Source organism: Triticum aestivum, chromosome 5A (assembly GCF_018294505.1).
Source record: "Triticum aestivum cultivar Chinese Spring chromosome 5A, IWGSC CS RefSeq v2.1, whole genome shotgun sequence".
NCBI classification, from domain to species: domain Eukaryota; kingdom Viridiplantae; phylum Streptophyta; class Magnoliopsida; order Poales; family Poaceae; genus Triticum; species Triticum aestivum.
Window position 1 is genome coordinate 283,094,732 of NC_057806.1, and position 6,606 is coordinate 283,101,337.

Consider the following 6,606-nt stretch of genomic DNA (forward strand, 5'->3'; position numbering starts at 1 on the left):
ACCGTCTAGGGTGCTCAAACACCCAAGAGTAACAAGATCCGCAAGGGATGAGTGGGGGGGATCAAATTTCTCTTGGTGGAAGTGTAGATCTGGGCCTTCTCAACCAATCCCTAGAAAATCAACAAGTTTGATTGGGTAGGAGAGAGATCGGGTGAAAATAAGCTTTGGAGCAACAATGGAGCTTAGGGAAAAGAGGTAAGTCAACTTGGAGAAGAAGACCTCCTTTTATAAGTGGGGAAGTTAATCCAACCGTTACCCTTGCTCAGCCCCGCAGAGGGTGGTACTACCGCAGGGGTGAGTGGTACTACCATTCCACCTCGCGGTACTGCCGTGCAGTAAGGCGCAGAGCAGGACCTGGACCCAGGGCGGTACTACCGTGGAGGAAGGGTGGTACTACCGCCCATGAGTGGTACTTCCACCTCTACTACCGCAGCTAGTGCCGCAAAACCCGACATGAGAGGAGAACCCTCGAATAGGGGTGGTAGGAGCGCGGAGCCGCAGCGGTACTACTGTTGAGAGCTCCAAGCGGTACTACCACGCTGAGGAGCGGTACTGCCGCTCTGTAGCTCTTGAGCGGTACTACCGCTGGGGTCCGCGGTACTACCGCTGGGACCAGATCACAGGGAGAAGGCAACAAGGAAGCCTTCAACGAAACGGAAAAGCTCAGAGGGTGCACAAGGAATGTGTACGTGTTGATCCCATCCTAGCATCACCAATGCGGACCCCCTCTTAATAGTACGGCTTTCCTACGACTCAAATCCACGGAAAAGAAACATAGACAAACGCCGTCTTCAATAGTCTTCGAGGGGGACAAAAATTGTCTTGTGCCTAGTGATGAAACGTCTGAAATACTCAAGGCACATGATTAGTCCGCAATAGCATTGTCATCAATCACCAAAACACCTTAGGGATAAATATGCCCTTACAATATCTCCCTTTTTGGTGGATTGATGACAATACGGGATTTGCACAAAGGGGAAAATATAGGACATAAGCAAACCCCACATCTCTAAAATATAGACGAGCTCCCCCTAGATGTGTGCTATCTAGAAAAGTGCTTTGGACTGCACGGCGTACATACTAGGATCAACACTCCCCCCTATATTTTATAGACAATGCATATCTTGCAACAATAAGGCTAACACTAAGCAAGATAGTAAATATGAGCATAACATAACTAGCACAAGATAACATAAGCTCAATAAGATGCGATAGAGTGCATATGTCTTACACCATATGATAGATAAGTCTCACGAGCACAACCAAACCAATGCAAGAAAGGTTCAACACGAGAAAACAGTTTGCAAGAAAAACAGGCAAGGCAAACACGCCACACAAACACACGCTCGCAACTCGACAACGACAAATCCCTAAGCTCTCTCCCCCTTTGGCATCAAGACACCAAAAAGGCAAAGAGCGCTGCTAAGGCTCCAGGTGATAGCAAACTGAGGGGCTCAATCATCACATCCTGGCGGGATCGTCTGCACTGCCATCCTCAGTCAGAAACTGCTCGGTGTCTGAATCGGTCCACGGACAGTGTTGCTGAATCCACTCCTCCTCATCAGTGATCTTGCCCTCAGAACCGCTGGCAACGGTCGCACCCAACTAACGCATGAGCTCCTTGTGACGACTCATGGCCTGCTTCTCAGCCACATGAGTCATATACTGACCGTGAGACTCCATGCAGAAGAGTTTCTTCATCTTGCGCTTAAGCTTCTTTGCCCAAGAGGGCTCTGCTCCAGATGGCTCATAGTCATCATCATCATCAGCATCAGCCTCAGTCTCCATGTCAGCAGCTCCAGGCGGAATGCTAGAACTCGGAGCTGCGGTTCCCTAGTTCTCCTTCTTCCTCAGACGCTTGATCTCATGAGAAACTAGATCCCCAGTCTCCAGTACCACCTTAGGATACACACGCTCCCAGGCCTTCTCAATGAGCAACATGATAAACGGTCGATAGATAGGGCACTTGCGCTTAGAGACGGTAGAAACCAACTCAAACCACATGACATGAGAGATATCCAAAGAGTCTCCAGTGTTTTCTTCCTTCTCATGTTGACAGAAAAGAAGCATGTCCACAAGATAAGAGTGTACCATATCCAAGTTGCCAATGCGAGGGAAGAGGGTCTCCCTGAAGATGCGATGGAGAATATCCAGAAATGTTGGCAGCTCATAGGTCTCCTTCTGAGTCACTGGGTTAATCTTCAAGGTACAGTATGGCCAGAGAGATTGCTTGTGAGTGGAAGTTGCATTGAGGTGAGGGCAAAAGCCAACTGGGTTCTCAAGACCTTGATCCTCAACTTCAAGAAGCTCCATGAAGGCCTTCCACTTGACAGAAAGCAGCCTGCCATTTGTCATCCAAGTCAGAGTCCTGTCCTCATATGTTCCAAGATGGACGATGGCATAAAACCGAGCCACCAAATCTGCATTAAAATCCTTGTTGAACTGCATGATCCTGAGGATGTTCAACTGAGAGCACATCTGAAGAGCCTCCCCAAAGTAGTCAGGATCCTTCTCCATAAAGGCAACATTGATGGAGCGAACATCAACAAAAAGATTCTTCTTGGCTTTGATCACATCAAAGTAGATGGCATACTAAAAATGGTTCCAGAACGGGCGGTTGACCAAGGCAGGTTCTTGATCGACCTCATAGGGGTTGTGCCGACGCTTCTCCTAGAATTCCTTGGCAGACATCTCTGTCACAGACTTGGCCCTTGGCTTGGGCTTGGACGCACTCATCTTCTTCATTTGAGGCGGAACACTTGGCGGAACACTTGATGAGGCCGCCGTTGTCTCAGAGGTGTGGTAGTGCTTGGAAGTTGCATGCCCGGGGTTGACACGGCGCGCATGCTACTCAGAAGGACCATCACCTGGAACCAAACACACGGACACACGGAACAACCAGAAAGAACGAGCATAAGCCACAAAACACAGCAAACGAGAACAAAAAATGGCAAGAACATGGTGGAATTAGGCAAACAACGGGGTACCGCGATCTGTAAGCAGCAGTACCGCTCCACAGGGAGCGGTAGTACCGCTCAAGACGGGGAAACGACAGTTCCCTACTGTCGTGGTCAAATCCGGCACTACCGGACTGCCAAATTCAAAAATACTCCTACCACTTATCAATCCAACTAGTCTAGTTGCCTTCTCCAACCTACTCAAGCCTAGATTTAGCCAAAAATCGAGAGATGCAACCACTATTGCCCCTAAGACACTAGATCTGAAATCTAGACAAAAGGAGAGGAGGAACGGGGGTAATACCGGCATCCATGGCAAGAGGACGGGATGGGGATCGACTCCACCGAAGGAAAAGGAGAGGGACGGCCCGGAGACGGCGGCTCGCCGGAGCCCTCCCGTGGCGAGGCGACACTGGAGAGACGAAGAGGAGCGAGGGGGCGGTGCGAATGGGTATGGGGGAGACGAAACCTCCCCCTGCCCCGACATAACCCTCTGGTCCCGCCCCTCACCGGTAGTACTGCTCGGGTGGGCGGTAGTACCGCTTGTTAACCTCAGCGGTAGTACCACGCACCACCAGTGGCAGTACCGCCCATCAAGACCCAAAACTAGACACTAAACGGCTAGCTCAAAAAGAAGAGAAAAATAAACGGCAAGAAGAGGGAAGCAAAACACAGCAACGAGAACACTAGAGAGAGGACAAGAAACACACACCTCTTCAAGAGAGGGCGGTGGCCGAGGCCACCTATGTATGAGTCAAGGGGTATGGCACCGCGAATATTTTAACCTTGGGCCCATGACCACAACTCGTCTTTGAAGCACAAGTACCATAAAAATGGCTAATGTGACAGACTTGATCAATTTATGCATAATGGGGGAGGGAGAGTTCATTGAGAGAACAACACTCCCCCTATGTCCATGCGTACACCTAAACAAGACAACAAGTTGAGTATGGTGGGGTGTGCAAGGGTTCAAGTCACATTGCTTAAATCAATGATATTTAGCTCATGCCTTAACTCGCGAAATCTTGCTTCATCCAAAGGCTTCGTGAAAATATCTGCAAGGTTATCATGAGTGTTGACATAGTTGAGCTCGATCTCCCCTCGCCTAATGTGATCCCGGATGAAGTGATACCGAATCTCAATATGCTTCGTCTTGAAATGTTGAACCGGGTTGAGAGAAATCTTGATGGCACTTTCATTGTCACACCAAAGAGGCACTTTGTCACAAATGACACCGTAATCCTTTAAAGTTTGCCTCATCCAAAGAAGTTGTGAACAACAACTATCGGCGGTCACGTACTCTGCCTCGGTGGACAAGAGAGACACACAACTTTGCTTCTTGGAAGACCAACTCACCAAAGAGCAACCAAGAAATTGGCACCCTCCGGAAGTAGACTTCCTATCCACTTTGTCTCCCGCCCAATCAGAGTCCGAATAACCTACAAGCTTGAAGTTTGCTCCTCTTGGGTACCATAAGCCAAAGTTTGGGGTATGAGCCAAATATCGAAAGATTCGCTTGACCGTCACAAAGTGGCTTTCCTTAGGTGCGGCTTGAAACCGTGCACAAATTCCCGCACTCAACATGATATCCGGTGTAGATGCACAAAGGTAAAGCAAGGAGCCAATCATGGAGTGATATACCTTTTGATCCACCGCTTTACCATTGGGATCTAAGTCAAGTTGGCATTTGACGGGCATTGGAGTGGAAGCCGGCATGACATCATTGAGCTTGAATCTCTTGAGCATGTCTTGAGTGTATTTGGATTGGTTGATGAAGGTTCCTTCTCTCCGTTGCTTGACTTCGAACCCAGAAAGAACTTCAATTCTCCCATCATGGACATCTTAAACTTGGAGGTCATGAGTGCGAAAAATTCCTCATTGAAAGTTTTGTTAGGGGAACCAAAGATAATATCATCAACATATAGTTGGCACACAAACAACTCCCCTTTGACCTTCTTGGTAAAAAGAGTGGGGTCAATTTTCGCAATTTCAAAACCGCGATCTTGCAACAACTCGGTAAGGTGGTCGTGCCATGCACGTGGGGCTTTCTTATGGCCATAGAGAGCCTTATCGAGTTGGTACACATGATCGGGAAAATAGGGATCCTCGAACCCGGGGGGTTGCTTGACATACACCAACTCATTAATGGGACCATTAAGAAATGCACTCTTCACATCCATTTGTTGCAACTTAAAGTTATGATGAGAAGCATAAGCAATCAACATGCGAATGGATTCAAGGCGAGCAACGGGAGCAAAGGTTTCACCGTAGTCGATACCCTCGACTTGGGAGTAGCCTTGTGCTAACAACTGGGCCTTGTTGCGAATGATAATTCCATGAGTGTCTTGCTTGTTCTTGAATATCCACTTGGTTCCAATGACATTGTGGTTCCCCGTTGGCCTTGGAACCAATCTCCACACCTTGTTGTACTCGAAGTTGTTGAGTTCTTCATGCATGGCATTGAGCCAATCCGGATCTTCGAGCACCTCATAGACCTTTTGGGGTTCAACACAAGAGACAAACGCGTGATGTTAACAATAGTTTGCCAATTGTCTACGAGTGCTTACCCCCTTTCGGATGCTTCCAAGCACATTTGTCATGAGATGGCCCTTGGTTGTGAGCTTGGAAGCGATCTTGGCAGCACGACGCTCCAATTCCTCCTCAGGAGTGAGTTGAGGAGCGGTGACTTGATCATCTTGAGCGTCGTATTGAGCCTGTTCTTGATCTTGAGCTTGCTCTTGATCTTGAAATTGATCAGAGGAGAGAACTTGACCTTGGGCATCACTTGATGATTCAACACCGTCTTGAGAATGGTCTTGCCCTTGGTCTTATTCATGATGTTGAGGGCCTTCACTTTGTTCTTCGGAAGTGTGTGGGCCTTGGGTTGGTGATGGCTCCACTTAAGTGGAGCATTGTCCTTATCCTTCGGCCATAAGGGGTTCCTCAATGGGTAGGATAAAGCCAACTCCCATTCTTCTTATGGCTTGGGGAGGAATTTCATCACCTACATCACAAGTGCCACTTTTCTCCACTTGGGAGCCGTTATTCTCATCAAACTCCATGTTACACGTCTCCTCAATGAGCCCCGTGGACTTATTGAGGACATGGTACGCATGAGAGTTGGTAGCATAACCAACAAATATGCCCTCATAAGCTCTAGCCTCAAATTTAGACAAACGAACACCTTTCTTGAGAATGAAACACTTACACCCGAACACCCGGAAGTACTTGAGGTTGGGCTTGTTACCGGTGAGTATCTCATAGGGAGTCTTGTTCAAGCCCTTGAGGAGGTAGAGCCGATTGGATGCATGACAAGCGGTATTGATGGCTTCGGCCCAAAAGTTGTATGGAGACTTGAACTCCATCATCATGGTCCTTGCCGCATCCATCAACGTCTGGTTCTTCCTCTCTGCTACACCATTTTGTTGAGGGGTGTATGGTGTGAAATATTGATGCTTGATCCCCTCATCACTAAGGAACTCATCCAAGGTGTAGTTCTTGAACTCGGTGCCGTTGTCGCTTCTTATTGTCAAGATCTGTGCATTGTGTTGTTGTTGGGCTTCATTTGCAAAGTCAATGACAGTTTGTTGGGTCTCGCTCTTCCTCTTGAAGAAGTATACCAAAGTGTATCTTGAATAGTCATCCACAA